General features: G+C 31.7%; 1 protein-coding gene, 1 long non-coding RNA gene, 3 other non-coding genes and 1 pseudogene across 21 annotated transcripts in view; 2 read left to right on the forward strand and 4 right to left on the reverse strand.

Annotated features, from left to right (window-relative positions):
- The window catches only part of LOC127108046 (uncharacterized), a 14,384-nt gene extending 8,408 nt beyond the window's left edge, over positions 1-5,976 (forward strand). The window contains exon 3 of the long non-coding RNA XR_007795944.1: positions 5,949-5,976. This is a non-coding gene — a long non-coding RNA (uncharacterized LOC127108046). The remainder of the gene's footprint in view (positions 1-5,948) is intronic.
- LOC127108040 (uncharacterized) overlaps positions 1-25,607 on the forward strand; it is a 172,663-nt gene that overhangs the window by 52,370 nt on the left and 94,686 nt on the right. For 5 of the 17 annotated variants that reach the window (XR_007795898.1, XR_007795900.1, XR_007795902.1 and 2 more), the window contains exons 1-5: positions 22,324-22,453; positions 22,748-22,898; positions 23,386-23,468; positions 23,583-24,027; positions 24,985-25,231. The exons of 4 other annotated variants lie outside the window; for them this stretch is intronic. The gene's annotated coding sequence lies outside the window, so the exon portion shown is untranslated. Of the gene's footprint in view, positions 1-7,489; positions 7,737-7,967; positions 8,106-9,619; positions 10,315-22,323; positions 22,454-22,747; positions 22,899-23,385; positions 23,469-23,582; positions 24,028-24,380; positions 24,669-24,984; positions 25,232-25,607 lie in introns of those variants that run through there. 8 more of the 17 variants (XR_007795916.1, XR_007795914.1, XR_007795909.1 and 5 more) reach the window with 6 other exon arrangements.
- Positions 8,403-8,598, reverse strand: LOC127109704 (U2 spliceosomal RNA). Its single transcript, XR_007796973.1, has one exon. It is a non-coding gene; the product is annotated as a U2 spliceosomal RNA (small nuclear RNA).
- On the reverse strand, positions 10,380-10,540 carry LOC127109195 (U1 spliceosomal RNA). The gene has a single exon (XR_007796544.1). It is a non-coding gene; the product is annotated as a U1 spliceosomal RNA (small nuclear RNA).
- LOC127109719 (U2 spliceosomal RNA) lies at positions 13,462-13,657 on the reverse strand. Its single transcript, XR_007796987.1, has one exon. It is a non-coding gene; the product is annotated as a U2 spliceosomal RNA (small nuclear RNA).
- On the reverse strand, positions 15,119-15,267 carry LOC127109425 (uncharacterized; annotated as a pseudogene).

Consider the following 25,607-nt stretch of genomic DNA (forward strand, 5'->3'; position numbering starts at 1 on the left):
GCCGAGTACAAAGTAAGTCATTTAAAAAGTCATGTTCAAACTTAACATTATGTGGATAAGGAATCCTCCAATTATATCATTCCTACTTATTGCTGTAATTTTATTACTACTACGATTTATATTAGGTCCTGAAGTAATGATGGTGCAACGCGTCCACGTTGCATATTTTGCTCACACATTTTTTGACTGTTTCAAAAAGGAAAAAAATAGGGGGTTCAATTACTAAGATCTTGAAGTGACGCTTAAGAGCGATTTTGGAGCTTTTGGAGACCATTGAAGCCATTTGAGAGTTTCTTCTTCAATAAATTTGTATGTCATTTGAAATCTATACTATTGGTATTGATTTAGTTCAACATGAGTAGCTAGGTTTCTCATTGATGGCGTCACTGTTTATTATGGAACCAAAATTGATTGTAGAATTGATGGTTGCGATGGACAACAACAATCCTGAGCCTCATATGCGAAGAAGGAGGAATGACATGCAAAGTTAACACTCAAGTACTCAAGTTAGTATGTGAAGGGGAAAAGTGAGTGAAATTTGCATTTGAAATTGTAATAACAACCTGCTATTCTCTATGAGGGTGGTGGGGGGAGTCGTTAGTTGTATCCTGACCTTATATCTCTTGTACTCTTCCATATGGTAGTTTCTTTGGACTATGAACAATTTTAAGTGAATCAATGCTCACTTCTGATCGCCGGTCCATGACCATTCTGGTCAGCCTAGAACAAAAATGAATAGTAATTTTATGCTATTTTTATATATTATTTAATTTTTTACGTCATTCATTAATAGTGAATTATATTTTTTTTATGGTCGAGTGAGGTGACTCAACTTGTACGTGTTAGTTCAATATTTGACGACAGTATTTATTTATATATTAATTTAAATAAACAATTGATTTTATAAATCAACAGTTTTTCATAAAAAAATAATTTTTTTTCAAAAATATTTGTTCACTTAAAAATTAAGATTTAAAATGTGAAGTTATGCGAATGATTAATATTCTCCTATGTTTTCATATTATTGTCAATTGATAAAAAATTTGTCACAAGCTTGCATAGATTTGGAAATATTTTTTGTAAAGATTCAAAAAGGTGATATGGAAAACTATATAAAATAAATAAATAAATTAATAATGAATTGTTATTTGCGTAATTGATCATTTTCTTAATAAAAAATCTCAAAATAAATCTTTAATTGTAATTTTATTATATTATTATTATTTCTTTAAGTGGTACTCTTTGATTATATTTCTTTACACATTTTTATAATTATAATATAAAGTAAATAAATCAATATTTGATAAATATGTTATAAAAAACATAAATTTTTATTTTATTCATATATTTCATTTTTTTAATTTATAAGAATTATTTAACTAAAGAGTGTAACTCGATATATTTTTTTCATTTAATAGATATTCTACTATAGATTTGGTTCATTATGATCTAAGAGAAAGATAGGATATAGTCAAAAAAATTAATTAACTATGATTTTATTAGTCACAAGTGAAGTCTTGTTGTACTTCATCTCATCCTTATATAAGATAGACTATCACAAGAAGTTAGGACCATTATCATAAAATAAAACCCTGACAATTGAATATCATCAATTGAAAGGGGGAGTAAGTAACCGTTGAATAAATAATAAATTAAAAAATATTTAAAAATACATATTTAATAATTAAATATTAAGGTGTTACAAATTATACTTAAAAATTATTATAAAAAAATCTAAAAAAATCTAAATAATTTGTTATAGAATTGTAAAAATAGATTTAAAAATCTAAATATATAAAATTTGGTAGGTAAAGAGAACTGAGAGAGTTGTTAGTCTCAGTCGCTCTTGTTTCCACAAATTTATTCAAAGAGCTAAAAACATAAATCAAATGTGTTTAGCTTCGCACTCCCACTAGTAGTTACTCCAAAACCAAAAATTTCAAAACTATTCCTTTTCGTGGTTAAAGCTTCATTTGATGTTGGGTCAGGTGGTTGTTTGGTAATCTTTGCGATCAATAGTAGCATATCATCTTCAGCTTAGAGTTTAGAGTATGTTTGAATTGATTTATCTCAGTTTAACTATTTGATATGTACTAGCATATTTTGTGTTTAATGTTATTTTCAGCTTTTCTTTTACATGTTATCCATCACAGTTTATAAAATAGCTTATATTTTATAAAATAGTTTAAATTTAGTTATCTCTTATTATAGAGAATAGCTTATAACACAAGCATTTTTATGAGAATCCCTTAATTAAATTGTTTATCTATACATGAACTTTTTGGCCAAGATTGAGCTTATGATTCCGAAGTTTTATATTGCATTAATATTTTTTACAAGAATCGCCTATTTAATATATGTGACTTTAGTACTTGAGATTAATGATATCATATCATGCTCAAAGCAAGTTCTTACAAGTAGCCTACTTTTATAATGCATTATAAGCTTTTTCAAATAATCCATTTAACTACTTAAATGACTTTTCACCTACACTAATGGCTAAATATTCACATTCATTATAATGATCATAAATCTCAGATTTTGAATATGACTTTGATACACTTTTGGTCTATATTGTTTGAGATATGACTGAATCAATATGTTCAACATTGTCGTATCCCAAAATTTGTCCTCCCCTTTTCACTTTTCATCTGACCCATGACTTAAGATTCATCTTCATTCATATGCATCATGTATTCACATTAACACAATCTCATAGATTCAAGCTGGTGGTAATTAAAACTAGGGTTTTACCTGAGTATTGGAGTGTGGTTCATCATATGGAGAAAATCCTACTCCTTGAGGTCTTGGCTTAAAGTGGGATCATGGTGTCTCTTTATACCTAAACCCTAATTTTAGGAGGTCATGGGTTTGGGCTTGTTGTTTGAGTTATGATGTTTTGTTTAGCTTGCAACCCTAATTTTCTGGGTCCATGCCGTTGATGGTTCTTTGATTGTTATCTGATCTCCTAGTCCATTTTGCTGACATTTGTGATTCAATGATGATGCTTGCTTGACCACTTTGGAAATCATGACTTATCTATTGACTTTGAAACCCTAGTTTTTAGGGAGCATTTTCTTGAGTGTGCTTTGGGAGCCTCGGTGTTTGTTTATTTGTCCTTATACATATGATTGGTCTGGTAGACTTAAACCTACTAGTCAATAGTGGTTGATGGTAGTTTTATTCATGGTTAATTACTTAATTTCTTATAGTGCATTCACTAATTCATGGTGCATAGTTTCCATGTTCCATTGATTTATTGTTGAATACGGTCATTGATTCGGGATACACTGGACCAAGTTTCTTTGTCCCCATACAAGCCCATGGTTCAACCAAATATCTTGGATTCAAACTTGATTCTTGAAAGTAGGACATCATTTTTCATTTTATTCAAATCATTCATTACACTTCATTCAAAATTGTCCATACACATTCCAATTCAAATCAATGGCATTCAAACATTCATTTTAATTTCCCAAATGATATTCAATACCATTCAAAAACTTTTCATTTATTAACACGTTCATGTTCAAATTTATTACACCTTCAAAGTTCCATAATTTCCCATTAATCTACATTTCAGACAACATTCAATTACACTTCATTACAAATATTAAATTTCCATTACAATTATGAATAATCCAACATTTCCAAATGTACACTCAAATCATTTCCAATTCACAAATTACATTCAGACATCCCAAATTAACATTCCATAAGATCATTTCAAATTGATCTTCAAGTCTATTCCATTCTTCAAGCTTGATTCCACTTTTCCAATTAAACCTTGCACTATTCCAATTTCAAATTAACAATCAAAATCCATAACAAAATCAACTGACTTTTCATATCAATTTCTATCACATGGTTCCACTTTCGTATATAGCAATTTCACGTTAAGTTAACTTCTAGCAGTAGCCAAAACTAACACATACACTTCCTAATAACCTCGACACTGATATACCAAGCCATGTGCAAGCTTACTAAGGCATAAACTTACCACATCCTGCTGCAGCTAAGGCCTTGTTTGACCATCACCATAATGCCCTCCGACATCGAACGATCACCACCTGCAGCAACAAAATCCTCTCAAAATGTTCAGAGCAGCCCGTATAAAACGTGACAAATTGGAGCTAGAAGCTCATCTCAGCATGACCGACAATTTGTAATTAAATTAACAGCTAAAACAAATGGAATAAATAGTTAATTAACAACCAGTTAACAAAGACCATCTCGCACGAGGGGGTTCAATTCACATGAGCGGGTACCATATAATTCCAATAGTTCATTGGCAGAATTACAAATCAGTTTCAAATTTAATGTAAAATTTAAGGTATGTCAGTCTTTTGGATTCTATGAGGGATCCCTTTCCTCCCTAGCGATTTTCCTTCCTTTGGTTTCTTGGATATATTGACTTTATATGTGACATTTCAAATTTTTTTTTTTTTTTTAATCAATTAAAAAAAAAAAAAATCATTTTTTTTATCAATTTCTTGATGGTGTCTTTGAGATGAATGCAATCGTTTATGTTTATGTCCATAAATTTGATTAGGTACCTATATCTTTAAATAAATTTTAATTGATTTTAAAATAAACTATTATAAAAAAGTGACATAAATTTAATAAACTAATGGTACTGAAATATAATTTTATAATATTCTCATAATTTAGACAAAAAATTAATATAGTAATACACTCCTACAATCCTATGCCTAACTTATTAGTACTAAAAAAAATTTAATCAATTACCACCCCATTAATAAGATAATACAAATCATTAAATAATTAGCTTAAAAATAAATAATATAAATTAATTAAAATCACCTAAAAAATATAAAAATTTCCCGGGTAAAGATGAAGCTCTTTTCTTCCAGAAACCTTTTTTCTGTTATAGTTTCTCAAAAACCCATTTCTGAAAATCAAAAGCATTTCTTTTTGTGGTTAAAGCTTCATCTGAAGCATCGAAAGATGAAGAGTATGAGGTAGGGATGTTGTAACTTATAAAACTATTTATATAAGAATTTTATAAAACTTTAAAATCGTCTTCAACATAGTTATTTGAATTAAAGGCTTAGGGTTTCTTTGGATTCTATTTGAATATGACTGTTTCGAAGGGTTTATGGAAACTATATATATCACATTTTCACAAGTTGTTTTCAGCTGATTTCGACACACTCTCCATCATAGCCTATTAATTAGCTAATAATTTCGATAATAACTGTTTGATTTTAGTTTACTTTTTGTTATAGAGAATAGCTTATACATAAGCATTTTATGATAAAGGTCTTGATTAAGTTGTTTATCCAAATAAGGCCTTATTTGATCAAGGTTGAGCTTATGATTGTGGTCACTACTGCAATTCCATGTGGGGTTACAACCGTTTTCATTCTTCAATCTTGTAAGGAAAAGAGAATTGAATGAGCGTTGGGAAAATGATTTGAGAGAAGGCTTACGACTATACAAGTAAGACTCCCCCGACTCAGAAAATCGTTTTCTTTCTGCCCTTAACAGTTTTCCTTCATTTATCTTATCCATGCATTTCAGAATTGAAGTATTTTGTTTAATCTGCTATAGAGATTAAGTACTGTTATTTCACATATAACATTATTGGGCATTCTACGAGATTTGGTTTGCAACATATAATCATGTAAACATACAAAAACCATAATGTTGTGCTGGATTAAGTAAATATTTAATATTTCCCTTTATTATTCAATTGCATATTAAAATAAGAAATAAAGGATTGGTGATTTTGTTCTTGTAACGACAAGATAGACATGACATTTTTATATGAAATTGTAATCTGCAACACCTAGTTTGAGGCAAAAAAAAGCTTTAATTTCAAAGCATCCAATTTGCCAGGACTATATCTAGATTAGAATGACAAGAATTAATGGTATCTTCCTGATAATCCTAATGTACGTTACTTTCCTGTTTAAATTCCTAAGGAATGTGAAGTACGAGGAAGCATTAGAGAAATTGAGTCAGTTTTGGGAACAAAATTAGAGCCTAATGAAGCAGCAGTGGCAGGTAATAATGTTGCTTGTTGTTACTCTCAAGCTGGCAGTGTTTTGTTGGTCTTTTCGTCACTTACCTAATTCCTTTGATTCTTACTTCATTTTAACATACTATGGCCATAGCAGGTTTTGAACTCCCACGCTGCAAACAATGTTCCCACATCCACAATTGCCATGGTGCAACAACAACAACATCAAGTTGCACAGATGTATCCACAAGTTCATCTTTCACATTATGCTAATCGTATTCCCCTATCGTCAGTTTCTATCTCCAGTCTATGTACCGCACATGGCTGTGCCGGGATACTCAAACAGTGCTCCCTATCCTCATCCTACGAATGGAAACTATGTATTGATGCCTAGAGGCGGTTCCCATCTTAATGCCATAACCTTAAATACGGAGTTCAACAGTTCAAACCTGTTCCTGCTGGAAATCCTACAGGATTTGGAAACTTTGCTAACCCAGCAGGGTATGCCATGTTAGCTCCTGGCGTGGTTGGTGGTGCGTCGATCTAGAAGATTCATCTCGAGTCAAATACAAAGATAATCTCTATGTCCCAAATTTCAGGTATTTTACGACATTTACAAATTGTATGTACTGCATTCCGGTCATTGGTTTTGGATCATTTTTTTGAGTGTCCAGTAATTCCTTTATATATGTAGATTAATCCCTCAACCACATCTTTCAATGATTAGTGTTATAACATGTCAAAAGTAGTTGGGGAGTGCCGAGTACAAAGTAAGCCATTTGAGAAACCTTTTCAACCGCATCTTTCAATGATTAGTTTTATAACATGTTCCATCTTAATAGTATGTACTATACAAATTTATATCCTTTAAGTCCCACATTGGCTACAATATTACACATGCAAGTGTTTATAAATGTCTGACATGCTAGTTTGTTTGCCGAGCTGAGTAGCGCCAGCTTGTGACCCATGTGGGGGCACCAAGGTGATGGAACATGGCTAAGGCTTAATAGGTTGGTCTGGTGGTTGCACCATGTTGGCCTGCCCCTCCAAGTTGCGAGTTGACCCATGGGACTTGTGCGAAGGCACGGGTATTGTGTGTCTTAGACAGGAGGGTACAGCGTGAGGCTGGTTTCACAGAGCAACGAACACTTCCTACTAACTCTCTACAACTTCTCTGACTTGTTTTTCCGACTCCTGACAGTGGAGGGATCACGGGCCACTGCTTCCTCAGTCCACAACATCTGTCGAGCCTAGCCTCTGGACCATTACTTTTTTGGTTCTATGGAGGCCTAATTTGGATGTTTGAGATTGACTGAATTGAAATGTTCAACATCCACAGTGCTGTTTTTGTTGGAAATAAAGGTCATGTGTTGAGAAAATTTCAATAAATTCTGATTTGAATATTTGTGATAAAGATCATGGTCATTGAAGAATTCTCTTTGGTTATAAATATGTAAGGTTGTTGGTTGTTGTTATCCTCATCGTCGTGGTTTTGATGTGTAGAAACTTTAGGATTCGAAGAGCAAACAAGTTACAAAAATGTCAAAAGGAACTAAAAAACAAACAGCATCTTTTCACCAAGTGGATACTGATGCTAATGTAATAGTCATTTGGATGAAGATTGCATTGGGAGGTGCAACTGGGATTTGCTATTTGCACCATGAATGTTCTCCACCTGTTATTCATAGCAGCATCTTGTTTGATGAAGATTGTGAAGCAAAAATTGTCACACATGGTTATATTGCTCCAGGTATGTTTTGATAATGCTTTCAATAAGAAATTTCAGTAAACTGTTTTTAGTTTTAAAAATATCTCATGTTTTATTTATATAATCATTATTTGTGACATCTTATTATAAGCATTTGTGGATTCAAACCCCTTGTAATAAGGAAATCCCTCATCTCACCCAGTCATACAAAATTGTAGAATTAATTATCAGATGGTATGCATTTAGATTTTGTAATCGAATCTGTTATACAAGGTTGGATGTGAGGCATTGGATCTTGATCATATGCTCCAAGATGCATGACTCTGTCCATTGTGCGATTTCATATTTACAAGAAATACAAATCCAAAATTGCATTCTGGAACTACAAATGCAGCATAAAAGTATTGAGGTATCTACAACATTGTATTGGTTGTATTTCTCAAGTCACGTGCTTTTTATTGGCCTGGGATTATGCATTGAATCCGTTTCCTTATTTTCACAGAGTACTTTTTGGATTCAATTGGGATTTGCATGTCTAGCCTTGGAACTTCTAAAAAATGTGTATGTTTTAACTTAAATTTCTTTGATTTAAAATCATCATGATCCTTAATTTACATAATACTACATCGTAAGATATTATCCAATATACAATATAGAAAAAGTATAACAGTTAGGAGAAATGAAGAACATAAATTTGAACTAGGTTTGGTGGGGTGTGCCAAGCCAATGCAATAGTGCAATACAAAGGTGACACACAAGAGACCCAATAGCAAGCTATTGTAGTGTACTCTCCCCCTCAAGAAATAAATTTAATATCGTGTGAGTCAATGACTCACATATCAGATATTAAACTGATAAGAACAGATACTACACTTGATCTTAGCCAAAAGGCCGAGAAAGGTATGAGTTGAAAGACATGCTTATTATGTCTTTTATATCTGTCATAGTTTCTTCTTCTTTGCTAACTTGGTGATGTGGGACATTAATACAATAATTAGAAGTCTACTAGTGTTCTTGTCAACACAAGTATGATGTAGCTTGCTCTTATGTAACATTAATTAAACCAAGAGGGAGATTCTATACTTCAAATTTATTTTCTGCTCAAATTGATTTCATATATGCAAAGTTGACTGAATCCAGTGTTTTTTGAAATGCTATAAACAAAACCCATTTGTTCATAATTATGAAATACATCAAGACAACCAAGGAAGCTAAATGCATATACACAGAAACAACCTTGGGTGTAAGCCTTTCTTAAGAGGGCCCATGGAGCCAAAAATTCAGTTAGTGATTAGACATCAAGACATTGACATTTTAGAGCAAGTTCTGCCATTGTTGAAAAATATTGACAGCAAAAACTACATTTTTATTAGTTTGATGACTTATAATGTTTCATTTTGTAGTACCGTGCTTAACAAAGGTTTTAGTGTGGAAATATGCTTCTTTAAATGTTACATGCCAATTCTTCTCCTTTTTTTGTTGAATTGTTAGTTCGGTTGAAAACTATTTTTTATATAAAAATGAGAGTTACTTTTTGTGGCAGAAGAATCAAATTATTACAGCTTTAATTAACCAAAGTGTTAATTTTTTATTCAACTTGCACTGAATAACAACTTCATTGGTAAACTTTATTTAGCTATCTGTTTTTTAGCAGGTTTGTATCCCTTAGTGTTGAGGGACTCTTAGAGTTCCCGGGTAAAAGGAGTAGCAAATTGATAGAGTTGTCACTGACTCTTTTTATTCTTGTAAAGACAAGACGGACATGGCAATTTTATATGTAGTTTTAATCTGCAATGTTTGTTTGAGACAGAAAAGGCTATAATTGCGAAGCATCCAATTTTTTAGGAGTATATCTAGATGGATTGAATGAATTAATGATATCTTCCTAATAATCCTAATGTCCATTACTTGTTTAAATTCCTAAGGAATGCTAAGTACGAGAAAGCATTATAGAAATCTGAGTCAGTTTTGGGAACAAAACCAGAGCTTGATGAAGCAGCAGTGGCAAGTTATAATGTGACTTGTTGTCACTCTAAGCTAAACCAGGTATATATGGTTGTTTACTTTACAAATTGTAAGTGCTGCATTCCATTACTCTGTCATTGGTTTTGGATATTTTTTTAGGGTATTTAGTCTGTGTATAACTTTTTGAATAGATTAAATCACTCTCTATATATGTGGATTAAATCCCTCAACCGCATGTTTTCGATGATTAATGTTATAACATGTCAAAAATAGTTGGGGAGTGTCGAGTTCAAAGTAAGCCATTTAAAGAACCATGTTCCATCTTAATATTATACAAATTTATATCCATTAAGTCACACATTGGCCAGAATATCCATTTAGACCCATATGGGAGCACCAAGGTGATGTGACCCATATGGGATAAGGCTTGACAATTTAGGATTGTGGCTGCACCATCCTGGCCGTGGAAGGATCAGACGTCTGTTGAGCCTGCCAATATATCCCACTTTGCCTTTAACACATTACGAGCAACTACATCTCCCGAATTAAAATCTGCAACACAAACGTGACAGAACATGGCAGATTGGTTTGGTGGAGGCACCATCCTGGACTGTCACTTCTAAATTGAAAATAAACTTAGATTGATATGAAATATAAGAGATTACAGTCTATATAATTATATAAGGAGAAATTATTCCTCAAAATTTGATATTAGAATAAGAGAGGACCGCGCGAACGCAGGCCCCCACTGCAACAAATTATGATGTAGGTTCCACCACTTGGGTAGACCTTAGGATAGCACCCCTCCTAAGTGCAATGGAGGTCACTCTCCTAGGCCATGGTCCTTCAAGATCAACCATTGACCCCTTCCAGGTAAGTATGTTGCAATGTCGGTATTCAAGTTATTTTATACTCTTGCTTCTCTCAATACCTTTCACATTCTTTCGATGTGGGACTCAACTACTATTAGTAGTTAGCAATGTACTTCCCACTCTATTTACTACTGCTTTTTTTTTCTCCACTTGAAACCGACCAACTTCAAGCATTACAGGTTCACTTTGGCTCTTATTATTGGATTGGATTTTTCGTTCCTTCTTACTTTTAGTTGAATCGAAAATTGGTATTTGCAATGAAGTTTAACTTCCCTATTCATGTGTTTCATATTGAGATCTTTCATCAGCCGAATGAATACTAACTACCTTATTCTACTCCACTACATTATCATCAAACTATGTAAAACATTAACTCCGACTCCGACTTGTGTTGAAGTTGGTTTTTCGGTTGCGTATCATGTTTTGTCAGATGGTGCAGATGATTTCACCAAAGCAACTACAGTAAAAAATTAGTTAATAACTTTATTAAAGAAAGTGATTAATTTAAGGTGTGATCTTAGTACTTGGAATGCAGAAAGTGGGATTTAGCTTTGCTTTCTATACAGTGTCTCGGTAACTAAAGTTGGGGCGGAGCAAGCAGAAAGATGCAAAGCTATCTTGGAACCAATGTCTTGCCAGTCCAATAGTTTCTGCCAAGGTTAGGCACTGCTGCAAATTTAATTCTTAAGGTTGCTAATGCTATTAATTATAATCAATTTATTTAAATGGCTGGGGGTGTTTGACGTAGCAAACACCTTAAATTATAATGTAAAGAAAGGGAAAGCCATTGGTTAACAATAAAGTATTTTCAATAAAGTAGAGAGAATTGTGTAGCTCAATATGTTTGTGTTAAGACTTAAAAGAGTTACAAGACCCATGTTCAAAATTGGGTGTTGGATAAAATACAAAGATAACTACATTTGTTTATCTACAAAATAATAATTAGTATCCCAGAGATTTAAGAAGCACTTTCAATCTGTTATTAAAAATGTTTGATGAATCAATGTCATCAAATCATTTCTTTGTGTTGGCACAAGAAAGCATACATTTTAGCTGAAAGTATGATTCTGTCACATTTATTTTTGTAGTTGCGTTTCATTTTTTACAAAATGCCCACGAAATGATAATTTATGAATATTCTCCATATACTGATTGAATGATAATTTATGGGGTTGGAATTGGTCATGTTGGAATTTTGTAGAAAGTCTTTGATGTATTTGTATTGTTACAGATTGATGGTGCTAAAAGGGTTGGTTATGAAAAAGTTGAATTGGACCTATAAATACTACTTTACTCTTTGGGAATCATCATACCCTTGAAACCTATCTTATACTAAAGTTTTATTGATCTTGCAGACATCTGATCAAAGTAGGTTTCTAGGGTACGAGAAAGCATACATTTTAGCTGAGTATGATTCTGTCACATTTATTTTTGCAGTAGTGTTTCATTTTTTACCAATTGTGGATGAATGATATTTTATGAATATTCTTCATATATTGATTTAATGATAATTTATTGGATTGGCGTTGCTCATGTTGGCTTTTTTTGTAGAAAGTCTTTGATGTGTTTGTATTGTGATGGAGAGTGATGGTGCCAAAAGGTTAGTTATGAAAAACTTGAAGCATATTTTATCCTATAGTTTTATTGATTCCAAATCGACTGACCCTTTGTAATGACTAGTTAAATGACATAAAACTTGGTCAAGCTATTTGTAGTGGACTCTTCTTTATGAGAATCCCTTAATTAAGTTGTTTATTATACATGAGCTTATTTGGTCAAGATTGAGCTTATGATTCTGGAGTTTTATATAGCATTAATATTATTTTACAAGAATCGCCTCTTTGAATTAATGTGACTTTAGTACTTTGAGATTAATGCATTATAAGCTTTTCAAATAATCCATTTAGCTACTTAAATGACTTTTCATATACTATCATGACTAATGGCTAATAATCACATTCATTATAATGATCATTAATCTCAACATTTTGAATTTGACTTTGATACACTTTTGGTCCGTATTGTTTGAGATATGACTGAATCAATATGTTCAACATCGACACTTTTCTTTTTGTTGGAAACAAAGGTTCATGTGTTGAGAAAATCCCAACATCTGTAGTGCTAATTTTGGGACCGAAGTTTGGCCAACTGCGGAACATGTAAGAACAATGTACACAATTTGTCAATAAATGGGCCCGTGATTCATGAGAATGCAGAAAAGATATGGTTAGTTTATTTTGTAATTTGTATGCATTTTAGCAATTATCCCTGATTCTTGAACCTTGGTTTCCATTTTTTCACAGGAAAGATAGAAATTAGTGGTGAGTTCACTAATAGGAGATCATCCGAGCTGAGAGTGAACTTTGGTGTAGTAAGTTACAAAGTCAGCAAAATTCAAGGAAGTCTCATCATATTTAAACTACAAAATTCTAATTCTTAAATTTTCAATCCCTTTTTTATATAAGATATTTTATTTTCTAATGAAATATCTCACTACTGTATTTCCATGTGGGGTTACAACTGTGTTGGTTCCTTAATCTTGTAAAAAAATTCCAGATGCAAGACTACCTTGGTAAAAAGAATTGAAAGATCGCCGGGAAAATGATTTGAGAGAAGGCTTACGACTACACAAGTAATACTCCCCTGACTCAGAAAATCATTGTCTTTTTGTCCTTATTACATTTTTTTAACCGTTTTCCTTCATTTTCTTCATTCATTCATTTTATGAAATTTGGTTTGCAACATATAAACACATATACAAAAACTATAATGTTGTGCCTTATTTAAAAAAATAGAGATAACTTTACTCATTTAGAAGGGACTCAAACTTTATAATAAAGAAAAGAGATTTTATTACCAAGATGTACATACTTATGTAAATTAAAATATAAATAAATTAGCAAGTAATTTAGAATATTGAACTAGGTTTGGTGGGGTGTGCCATGCTATTGCTAAAGTGCAACGCAAAAGCGACGCTTGAGAGACCCAATAGCAAGTTATTGAAGTGGACTCTCCCCCTCAAGAAATAAATTTAATATCGTGTGGACCATTGGCCCACATATCAGATATTAAACTGATAAGAACAGATACTACACTTGATCTTAGCCAAAAGGCCGAGAAAGGTATGAGTTTAAATGCATGTTTTTTTTGTGCTTTATATTTGACATATGTTATATTTCTTCCTTCACTAACCGAGGCGGGACTCTTATGCAGCAACTTGGAGACTACATTTCCCTCTCCTTAACTTAGAAAGGCATTAAGTCTCATGATTGCATACTTGCTAACATCTCAGAACACAAGCTGAGGATATCTATGCTCTCATTTCCTTCCTCTTCATTCTAAATATTTTCACTTAGTAATTAAACATCAAGACATTATTCACATATGACAACCAAATTTTCTATACTAGTGTTCTTAAATGGTAGTTCGGTTGAAGTGAAACCATTTTTATGTCCACGTGTTTATCATTTATTCAAACAAAATAATTTCTAACAATCTCTAGGGGCTGGTGATTTTATTTTTGCGAATTTTCTGTTTAACATGCTCTGTCTGCTGCGATGGTTGGTGAAGTTTTCATATAATGATGAATTTTGAAAATGACTTTGGTACACTTTGAGGTTGTATGATCAAGTTATAGTCATGTGTATATTACATAAGGTGTCATTTTGTATATATAAACTTCAAAATCCTTTTTTGAAAAGTAAAATAGTGTACTTTTTTTTGATCCATACTGATTAAGTCCACCATATTTTGGGACTGAAACAAAATTCTTGATATATGATAATAAATTCTGATGCAAAACTGTCTTAAGGAAAAAACAATTGACAGAGCATCAGGATAATGATTTGAAAGAAGGCTTACTATTATACAAGTAAAACTACGAGACTCAAAATTGTTTTCTCTATCCTTTTTTCATTTTTATGAATAGTTTTTCATTTATGAGTGGAAATATATTCTTTAATCTGCAACATATATTAAGTGAAATTTCTTCTCTAGAATTGTTATTTCACATATATGATTATTGTGCATTTTAGGAAATTTAGTTTTGCATTTCCAACTTATAAACATGCATACATACAAAAATCATTGTGCTAGATTCAGTTAATCTTTTCCTTTTTTGCTTAATTGCTTATTAAAATAAGGATTATAGGATTTGTGACTTTGTCCTAGTAAATACAAGATATTATGCATGACAGAAACAAAACATTTTCCATAAATAATTTGCAACACCTAGTTTGAGAGGAAAAAATACTTCAATTGCAAAGATAAATAAATTGATGGTATCTTCCTGATAATCTCATAGTAGTCCATTATATTCCTGGAATAAATGGAGAAGGAATGTTAAGTACTAACAAGGAAGCATAAGAAAAAATTGAGTCTGTTTGAAGAACAAAAACAGAACCTGACAAAGCAGTGACAAGTTATAATGTTGCTTGTTGTTTTCTAAGCTAAACCAGGTATATATGTATGTTCACGCATTTCATCATTTTTTTAGTGTATTTAGTCTTCGTATAACTTTCTAAATACATTTATTCCTTACATTTAACTCTTTTATATGTGTTTGGCTATTTCACCATCTCCTAAAACATGTAGAAATCAAAAGAAACTACAAATTATAATGTAGGTTCCACCACTTGGGTAGACCTTAGGATAGCACCCTTCCTAAGTGCAATGAAGGTCACTCTCCTAGGCCATGGTCCTTCATGATCAACCATTTACCACATCCAGGTAAGTATGTTGCAAGGATGGTATTCAAGTTCTTTAATACTCTTTCTTATCCTAATACCTTTCACCTTCTTTCGATGTGGGATTCAACTACCAGTAGGCAATGTATTTCCCAATTTATGTAAAATTGATCGACAAAAGGTTGCACACTGATATTGATTGTTACGTGGAGTCAGAGATAGCAGAACACATGTTGACTAACTACGACTTTATTAGTCACAAGTGAAAGTGAAGTCTTGTTGTAGTTCATGTGATTCATATATAAGATAGACTAGGGGTGTTCGCAATGTGATTTGGGCGGTTTTAACGATAAAGATCATCTGAATCGTAAGATAAAAAAGTATGCGGTTCGGTTTGGTTTGGTTGACTTTTAGAAACCTGACCAAACCAAATTAATGCGGTTTGGATGGTTCGGTTGGTTGGGTTTTTTACAATATTTTTATTGAGTCATACATACACCTATAGAGAACAGCATAACTTTGTGTTTAGTCATTCATACATTATTAAATAACATCAAAACTCATCATATTGAGACAAAAAGTTCTAATTCAATATGCAAAAAATAAGATTAGACAAAAATGGAATAAAAAACATATATAAAATAGTAGCATAGAATAAAATCAAAGACATTATAATAAAAGATAAAAAAACATATGAGATATGAGATTAAGAGAAGATGAAAGAAAGGACATAAGAGATGGGAGATTGAGAAGAAAGGTGCCATAAAAACATAATTGGAAGAGAAAATAGTAAAATAAAAGATGAAAAGAAAGAACATAAGAGATGACATATTATAGTAGAATATGTGAGACATACATGACAAAGTAGATAAGAAGAATATACGATACTATTAGGAGAGATTTAAGAATGTTGAAATTGAAACTCTAAGTGCGAGTAAGAGAAAATCTTTTGTAATTCTAAGGTGCATACTAGGTTTGAGTTTCGGGTTGCATGTGAAGTTTGGGTTGTAACATAATGCGATTTGGTTTGCTTTAGTTTGGTTTGCAAAATACAAACTGCAAACAAAACCAAACCGCTAAAATAAACCATTGTGATAAAAACAAACTAGTCGGTGTTCGACTAATCGCAATTAAAGTCTTTGTAGTTCATTAGATTGAGAAGAAAGTTAAGACCATTATCATAAAACAAAATGTGACCAATTAAATATGATCAGATGAAAGCGGGAGTAATACAATTTTATAAATTTCTTACATATAAAATAATTGTTGAATAAATAATAAATTAAAAAATATTTAAAAATACATATCCAATATATTTAAAATATCTAAGGTGTTACAATATTATACTTATCAGAAACTATAAAAAAAATCTCAAAATGATTCATTATAGAATTATAAAAATAGGTTTAAAAATATAAATATATAAAATTTGGTGGATAAAGGGAATTGAGAGAGCTGTCAGTCTCAAACACTCTTGTTTCCATAAATTTATTCAAAGAGTTGAAAATAAAAATCAAATGTTTTCAGCTTAACAACAATACTTCCGTTTGTAGTTACCCAAAAACCCAAATTATTTTATTCAAGTAACCCTTTTTCTTATACTTTCTCAAAAACTCAATTTGTATGTTTGAATTGATTTCTTTCAGTTGATATGTACTAGCGTATCCTGTATTTCTATGTTGTTTTCATCTTTTTTTTACATGCTCTCCCTAATAGATTATAAACATAGTTTATAATTTTAGGAAAATAGTTTAAATTTAATTTATGTCTTGTTATAGAGAATAGCTTATAACATAATTATTTTTATGAGAATCCTTTAATTAAATTGTTTATTACTCGCCTGTATATTTAAATAGGAAATAAAGGATATGTGACTTTATTCTTTTAAAGACAATAAACATGACAAAAACATAACAACATGTTTTGATTGCAATATGTTAATCAATATTTTGTACCTTTCCTACACTCACTTTATTCTCTTTTATAAGTAAAATTTGACTTTTACATTCATTGAATAATTAATGTATATAATTTATATATAATCTAAATATATTATTTAATAAATGAACTTAAAATTATAAAATTTCTTATAGAAAAATAGAGGGAGTACTTTTGGTCAACTGCTACTTGATTGAATCCTTACATGCCTATGGCTGTAACACCGGCCACACATCATTTTTAGATTTCAGTGTTATAACTTAGTAAAACTAGTTGGGGAGTGCCGAGTACAAAGTAAGTCATTTAAAAAGTCATGTTCAAACTTAACATTATGTGGATAAGGAATCCTCCAATTATATCATTCCTACTTATTGCTGTAATTTTATTACTACTACGATTTATATTAGGTCCTGAAGTAATGATGGTGCAACGCGTCCACGTTGCATATTTTTGCTCACACATTTTTTGACTGTTTCAAAAAGGAAAAAATAGGGGGTTCAATTACTAAGATCTTGAAGTGACGCTTAAGAGCGATTTTGGAGCTTTTGGAGACCATTGAAGCCATTTGAGAGTTTCTTCTTCAATAAATTTGTATGTCATTTGAATCTATACTATTGGTATTGATTTAGTTCAACATGAGTAGCTAGGTTTCTCATTGATGGCGCCACTGTTTATTATGGAACCAAAATTGATTGTAGAATTGATGGTTGCGATGGACAACAACAATCCTGAGCCTCATATGCGAAGAAGGAGGGAATGACATGCAAAGTTAACACTCAAGTACTCAAGTTAGTATGTGAAGGGGAAAAGTGAGTGAAATTTGCATTTGAAATTGTAATAACAACCTGCTATTCTCTATGAGGGTGGTGCGGGGAGTCGTTAGTTGTATCCTGACCTTGTATCTCTTGTACTCTTCCATATGGTAGTTTCTTTGGACTATGAACAATTTTAAGTGAATCAATGCTCACTTCTGATCGCCGGTCCATGACCATTCTGGTCAGCCTAGAACAAAAATGAATAGTAATTTTATGCTATTTTTATATTATTATTTAATTTTTTACGTCATTCATTAATAGTGAATTATATTTTTTTTTATGGTCGAGTGAGGTGACTCAACTTGTACGTGTTAGTTCAATATTTGACGACAGTATTTATTTATATATTAATTTAAATAAACAATTGATTTTATAAATCAACAGTTTTTCATAAAAAAATATTATTTTTTTTTCAAAAATATTTGTTCACTTAAAAATTAAGATTTCAAAATGTGAAGTTATGCGAATGATTAATATTCTCCTATGTTTTCATATTATTGTCAATTGATAAAAATATTTGTCACAAGCTTGCATAGATTTGGAAATATTTTTTTGTAAAGATTCAAAAAGGTGATATGGAAAACTATATAAAATAAATAAATAAATTAATAATGAATTGTTATTTTGCGTAATTGATCATTTTCTTAAATAAAAAATCTCAAAATAAATCTTTAATTGTAATTTTATTATATTATTATTATTTCTTTAAGTGGTACTCTTTGATTAATATTTCTTTACACATTTTTATAATTATAATAAAAGTAAATAAATCAATATTTGATAAATATGTTATAAAAAACATAATTTTTTATTTTATTCATATATTTCATTTTTTTAATTTATAAGAATTATTTAACTAAAGAGTGTAACTCGATATATTTTTTTCATTTAATAGATATTCTACTATAGATTTGGTTCATTATGATCTAAGAGAAAGATAGGATATAAGTCAAAAAAATTAATTAACTATGATTTTATTAGTCACAAGTGAAGTCTTGTTGTACTTCATCTGATCCTTATATAAGATAGACTATCACAAGAAGTTAGGACCATTATCATAAAATAAACCCTGACAAATTGAATATCATCAATTGAAAGGGGGAGTAAGTAACCGTTGAATAAATAATAAATTAAAAAATATTTAAAAATACATATTTAATATATTTAAAATGTTTAAGGTGTTACAATATTATACTTAAAAATTATTTATCAAAAAATAAAAAAAAATCTAAAATAATTTGTTATAGAATTGTAAAAATAGATTTAAAAATCTAAATATATAAAATTTGGTGGGTAAAGAGAACTGAGAGAGTTGTTAGTCTCAGTCACTCTTGTTTCCACAAATTTATTCAAAGAGCTAAAAACAAAAATCAAATGTGTTTAGCTTCGCACTCCCACTAGTACTTACTCCAAAACCAAAAATTTCAAAACTATTCCTTTTCGTGGTTAAAGCTTCATTTGATGTTGGGTCAGGTGGTTGTTTGGTATATCTTTGCGATCAATAGTAGCATATCATCTTCAAGCTTAGAGTATGTTTGAATTGATTTATCTCAGTTTAACTATTTGATATGTACTAGCATATTTTGTGTTTATATGTTATTTTCAGCTTTTCTTTTACATGTTATCCATCACAGTTTTAAAATAGCTTATAGTTTTATGAAATTTTACATGTTATCCATCACAGTTTATAAAATAGCTTATAGTTTTATGAAAATAGTTTAAATTTAGTTTATCTCTTATTATAGAGAATAGCTTATAACACAAGCATTTTTATGAGAATCCCTTAATTAAATTGTTTATCTATACATGAACTTATTTGGCCAAGATTGAGCTTATGATTCCGAAGTTTTATATTGCATTAATATTTTTTACAAGAATCGCCTATTTAAATATATGTGACTTTAGTACTTTGAGATTAATGATATCATATCATGCTCAAAGCAAGTTCTTACAAGTAGCACTACTTTTAATAATGCATTATAAGCTTTTCAAATAATCCATTTAACTACTTAAATGACTTTTCACCTACACTAATGGCTAAATATTCACATTCATTATAATGATCATAAATCTCAAGATTTTGAATATGACTTTGATACACTTTTGGTCTATATTGTTTGAGATATGACTGAATCAATATGTTCAACATTGTCGTATCCCAAAATTTGTCCTCCCCTTTTCACTTTTCATCTGACCCATGACTTAAGATTCATCTTCATTCATATGCATCATGTATTCACATTAACACAATCTCATAGATTCAAAGCTGGTGGTAATTAAAACTAGGGTTTTACCTGAGTATTGGAGTGTGGTTCATCATATGGGAGAAAATCCTACTCCTTGAGGTCTTGGCTTAAAGTGGGATCATGGTGTCTCTTTGTACCTAAACCCTAATTTTAGGAGGTCATTGGGTTTGGGCTTGTTGTTTGAGTTATGATGTTTTGTTTTAGCTTGCAACCCTAATTTTCTGGGTCCATGCCGTTGATGGTTCTTTGATTGTTAATCTGATCATCCTAGTCCATTTTGCTTGACATTTGTGATTCAATGATGATGCTTGCTTGACCACTTTGGAAATCATGACTTATCTATTGACTTTGAAACCCTAGTTTTTAGGGAGCATTTTCTTGAGTGTGCTTTGGGAGCCTCGGTGTTTGTTTATTTGTCCTTATACATATGATTGGTCTGGTAGACTTAAACCCTACTAGTCAATAGTGGTTGATGGTAGTTTTATTCATGGTTAATTACTTAATTTCTTATAGTGCATTCACTAATTCATGGTGCATAGTTTCCATGTTCCATTGATTTATTGTTGAATACGGTCATTGATTCGGGATACACTGGACCAAGTTTCTTTGTCCCCATACAAGCCCATGGTTCAACCAAATATCTTGGATTCAAACTTGATTCTTGAAAGTAGGACATCATTTTTCATTTTTATTCAAATCATTCATTACACTTCATTCAAAATTGTCCATACACATTCCAATTCAAATCAATGGCATTCAAACATTCATTTTAATTTCCCAAATGATATTCAATACCATTCAAAAACTTTTCATTTATTAACACGTTCATGTTCAAATTTATTACACCTTCAAAGTTCCATAATTTCCCATTAATCTACATTTCAGACAACATTCAATTACACTTCATTACAAATATTAAATTTCCATTACAATTATGAATAATCCAACATTTCCAAATGTACACTCAAATCCATTTCCAAATTCACAAAATTACATTCAGACATCCCAAATTAACATTCCATAAGATCATTTCAAATTGATCTTCAAGTCTATTCCATTCTTCAAGCTTGATTCCACTTTTCCAAATTAAACCTTGCACTATTCCAATTTCAAATTAACAATCAAAATCCATAACAAAATCAACTGACTTTTCATATCAATTTCTATCACATGGTTCCACTTTCGTATATAGCAATTTCACGTTAAGTTTAACTTCTAGCAGTAGCCAAAACTAACACATACACTTCCTAACAACCTCGACACTGATATACCAAGCCATGTGCAAGCTTACTAAGGCATAAACTTACCACATCCTGCTGCAGCTAAGGCCTTGTTTGACCATCACCATAATGCCCTCCGACATCGAACGATCACCACCTGCAGCAACAAAATCCTCTCAAAATGTTCAGAGCAGCCCGTATAAAACGTGACAAATTGGAGCTAGAAGCTCATCTCAGCATGACCGACAATTTGTAATTAAATTAACAGCTAAAACAAATGGAATAAATAGTTAATTAACAACCAGTTAACAAAGACCATCTCGCACGAGGGGGTTCAATTCACATGAGCGGGTACCATATAATTCCAATAGTTCATTGGCAAAATTACAAATCAGTTTCAAATTTAATGTAAAATTTAAGGTATGTCAGTCTTTTGGATTCTATGAGGGATCCCTTTCCTCCCTAGCGATTTTCCTTCCTTTGGTTTTCTTGGATATATTGACTCAATTTTTTTTATCAATTTCTTGATGGTGTCTTTGAGATGAATGCAATCGTTTATGTTTTATGTCCATAAATTTTGATTAGGTACCTATATCTTTAAATAAATTTTAATTGATTTTAAAATAAACTATTATAAAAAAGTGACATAAAATTTAATAAACTAATGGTACTGAAATATAATTTTATAATATTCTCATAATTTAGACAAAAAATTAATATAGTAATACACTCCTACAATCCTATGCCTAACTTATTAGTACTAAACAAAAATTTAATCAATTACCACCCCATTAATAAGATAATACAAATCATTAAATAATTAGCTTAAAAATAAATAATATAAATTAATTAAAAATCACCTAAAAAATATAAAAATTTCCCGGGTAAAGATGAAGCTCTTTTCTTCCAGAAACCTTTTTTCTGTTATAGTTTCTCAAAAACCCATTTCTGAAAATCAAAAGCATTTCTTTTTGTGGTTAAAGCTTCATCTGAAGCATCGAAAGATGAAGAGTATGAGGTAGGGATGTTGTAACTTATATCGTCTTCAACATAGTTATTTGAATTAAAGGCTTAGGGTTTCTTTGGATTCTATTTGAATATGACTGTTTCGAAGGGTTTATGGAAACTATATATATCACATTTTCACAAGTTGTTTTCAGCTGATTTCGACACACTCTCCATCATAGCCTATTAATTAGCTAATAATTTCGATAATAACTGTTTGATTTTAGTTTACTTTTTGTTATAGAGAATAGCTTATACATAAGCATTTTATGATAAAGGTCTTGATTAAGTTGTTTATCCAAATAAGGCCTTATTTGATCAAGGTTGAGCTTATGATTGTGGTCACTACTGCATTTCCATGTGGGGTTACAACCGTTTTCATTCTTCAATCTTGTAAGGAAAAGAGAATTGAATGAGCGTTGGGAAAATGATTTGAGAGAAGGCTTACGACTATACAAGTAAGACTCCCCCGACTCAGAAAATCGTTTTCTTTCTGCCCTTAACAGTTTTCCTTCATTTATCTTATCCATGGCATTTCAGAATTGAAGTATTTTGTTTAATCTGCTATAGAGATTAAGTACTGTTATTTCACATATAACATTATTGGGCATTCTACGAGATTTGGTTTGCAACATATAATCATGTAAACATACAAAAACCATAATGTTGTGCTGGATTAAGTAAATATTTAATATTTTCCCTTTATTATTCAATTGCATATTAAAATAAGAAATAAAGGATTGGTGATTTTGTTCTTGTAACGACAAGATAGACATGACATTTTTATATGAAATTGTAATCTGCAACACCTAGTTTGAGGCAAAAAAAAGCTTTAATTTCAAAGCATCCAATTTGCCAGGACTATATCTAGATTAGAATGACAAGAATTAATGGTATCTTCCTGATAATCCTAATGTACGTTACTTTCCTGTTTAAATTCCTAAGGAATGTGAAGTACGAGGAAGCATTAGAGAAATTTGAGTCAGTTTTGGGAACAAAATTAGAGCCTAATGAAGCAGCAGTGGCAGGTAATAATGTTGCTTGTTGTTACTCTCAAGCTGGCAGTGTTTTTGTTGGTCTTTTCGTCACTTACCTAATTCCTTTGATTCTTACTTCATTTTAACATACTATGGCCATATCAGGTTTTGAACTCCCACGCTGCAAACAATGTTCCCACATCCACAATTGCCATGGTGCAACAACAACAACATCAAGTTGCACAGATGTATCCACAAGTTCATCTTTCACATTATGCTAATCGTATTCCCCTATCGTCAGTTTCTATCTCCAGTCTATGTACCGCACATGGCTGTGCCGGGATACTCAAACAGTGCTCCCTATCCTCATCCTACGAATGGAAACTATGTATTGATGCCTAGAGGCGGTTCCCATCTTAATGCCAATAACCTTAAATACGGAGTTCAACAGTTCAAACCTGTTCCTGCTGGAAATCCTACAGGATTTGGAAACTTTGCTAACCCAGCAGGGTATGCCATGTTAGCTCCTGGCGTGGTTGGTGGTGCGTCGGGTCTAGAAGATTCATCTCGAGTCAAATACAAAGATAATCTCTATGTCCCAAATCTTCAGGTATTTTACGACATTTACAAATTGTATGTACTGCATTCCGGTCATTGGTTTTGGATCATTTTTTTGAGTGTCCAGTAATTCCTTTATATATGTAGATTAATTCCCTCAACCACATCTTTTCAATGATTAGTGTTATAACATGTCAAAAGTAGTTGGGGAGTGCCGAGTACAAAGTAAGCCATTTGAGAAACCTTTTCAACCGCATCTTTCAATGATTAGTTTTATAACATGTTCCATCTTAATAGTATGTACTATACAAATTTATATCCTTTAAGTCCCACATTGGCTACAATATTACACATGCAAGTGTTTATAAATGTCTGACATGCTAGTTTGTTTGCCGAGCTGAGTAGCGCCAGCTTGTGACCCATGTGGGGGCACCAAGGTGATGGAACATGGCTAAGGCTTAATAGGTTGGTGTTGTGGTTGCACCATGTTGGCCTGCCCGCTCCAAGTTGCGAGTTGACCCATGGGACTTGTGCGAAGGCACGGGTATTGTGTGTCTTAGACAGGAGGGTACAGCGTGAGGCTGGTTTCACAGAGCAACGAACACTTCCTACTTCTGACAGTGGAGGGATCACGGGCCACTGCTTCCTCAGTCCACAACATCTGTCGAGCCTAGCCTCTGGACCATTACTTTTTTGGTTCTATGGAGGCCTAATTTGGATGTTTGAGATTGACTGAATCGAAATGTTCAACATCCACACCATTACTTTTTTGGTTCTATGGAGGCCTAATTTGGATGTTTGAGATTGACTGAATCGAAATGTTCAACATCCACAGTGCTGTTTTTGTTGGAAATAAAGGTTCATGTGTTGAGAAAATTCCAAAAATTTCAATAAATTCTGATTTGAATATTTGTGATAAAGATCATGGTCATTGAAGAATTCTCTTTGGTTATAAATATGTAAGGTTGTTGGTTGTTGTTATCCTCATCGTCGTGGTTTTGATGTGTAGAAACTTTAGGATTCGAAGAGCAAACAAGTTACAAAAATGTCAAAAGGAACTAAAAAACAAACAGCATCTTTTCACCAAGTGGATACTGATGTTAATGTAATAGTCATTTGGATGAAGATTGCATTGGGAGGTGCAACTGGGATTTGCTATTTGCACCATGAATGTTCTCCACCTGTTATTCATAGCAGCATCTTGTTTGATGAAGATTGTGAAGCAAAAATTGTCACACATGGTTATATTGCTCCAGGTATGTTTTGATAATGCTTTCAATAAGAAATTTCAGTAAACTGTTTTTAGTTTTAAAAATATCTCATGTTTTATTTATATAATCATTATTTGTGACATCTTATTATAAGCATTTGTGGATTCAAACCCCTTGTAATAAGGAAATCCCTCATCTCACCCAGTCATACAAAATTGTAGAATTAATTATCAGATGGTATGCATTTAGATTTTGTAATCGAATCTGTTATACAAGGTTGGATGTGAGGCAGGATCTTGATCATATGCTCCAAGATGCATGACTCTGACCATTGTGCGATTTCATATTTACAAGAAATACAAATCCAAAATTGCATTCTGGAACTACAAATGCAGCATAAAAGTATTGAGGTGGAACTACA

This window comes from Lathyrus oleraceus, chromosome 7 (genome assembly GCF_024323335.1).
Source record: "Lathyrus oleraceus cultivar Zhongwan6 chromosome 7, CAAS_Psat_ZW6_1.0, whole genome shotgun sequence".
Lineage (NCBI taxonomy): Eukaryota > Viridiplantae > Streptophyta > Magnoliopsida > Fabales > Fabaceae > Lathyrus > Lathyrus oleraceus.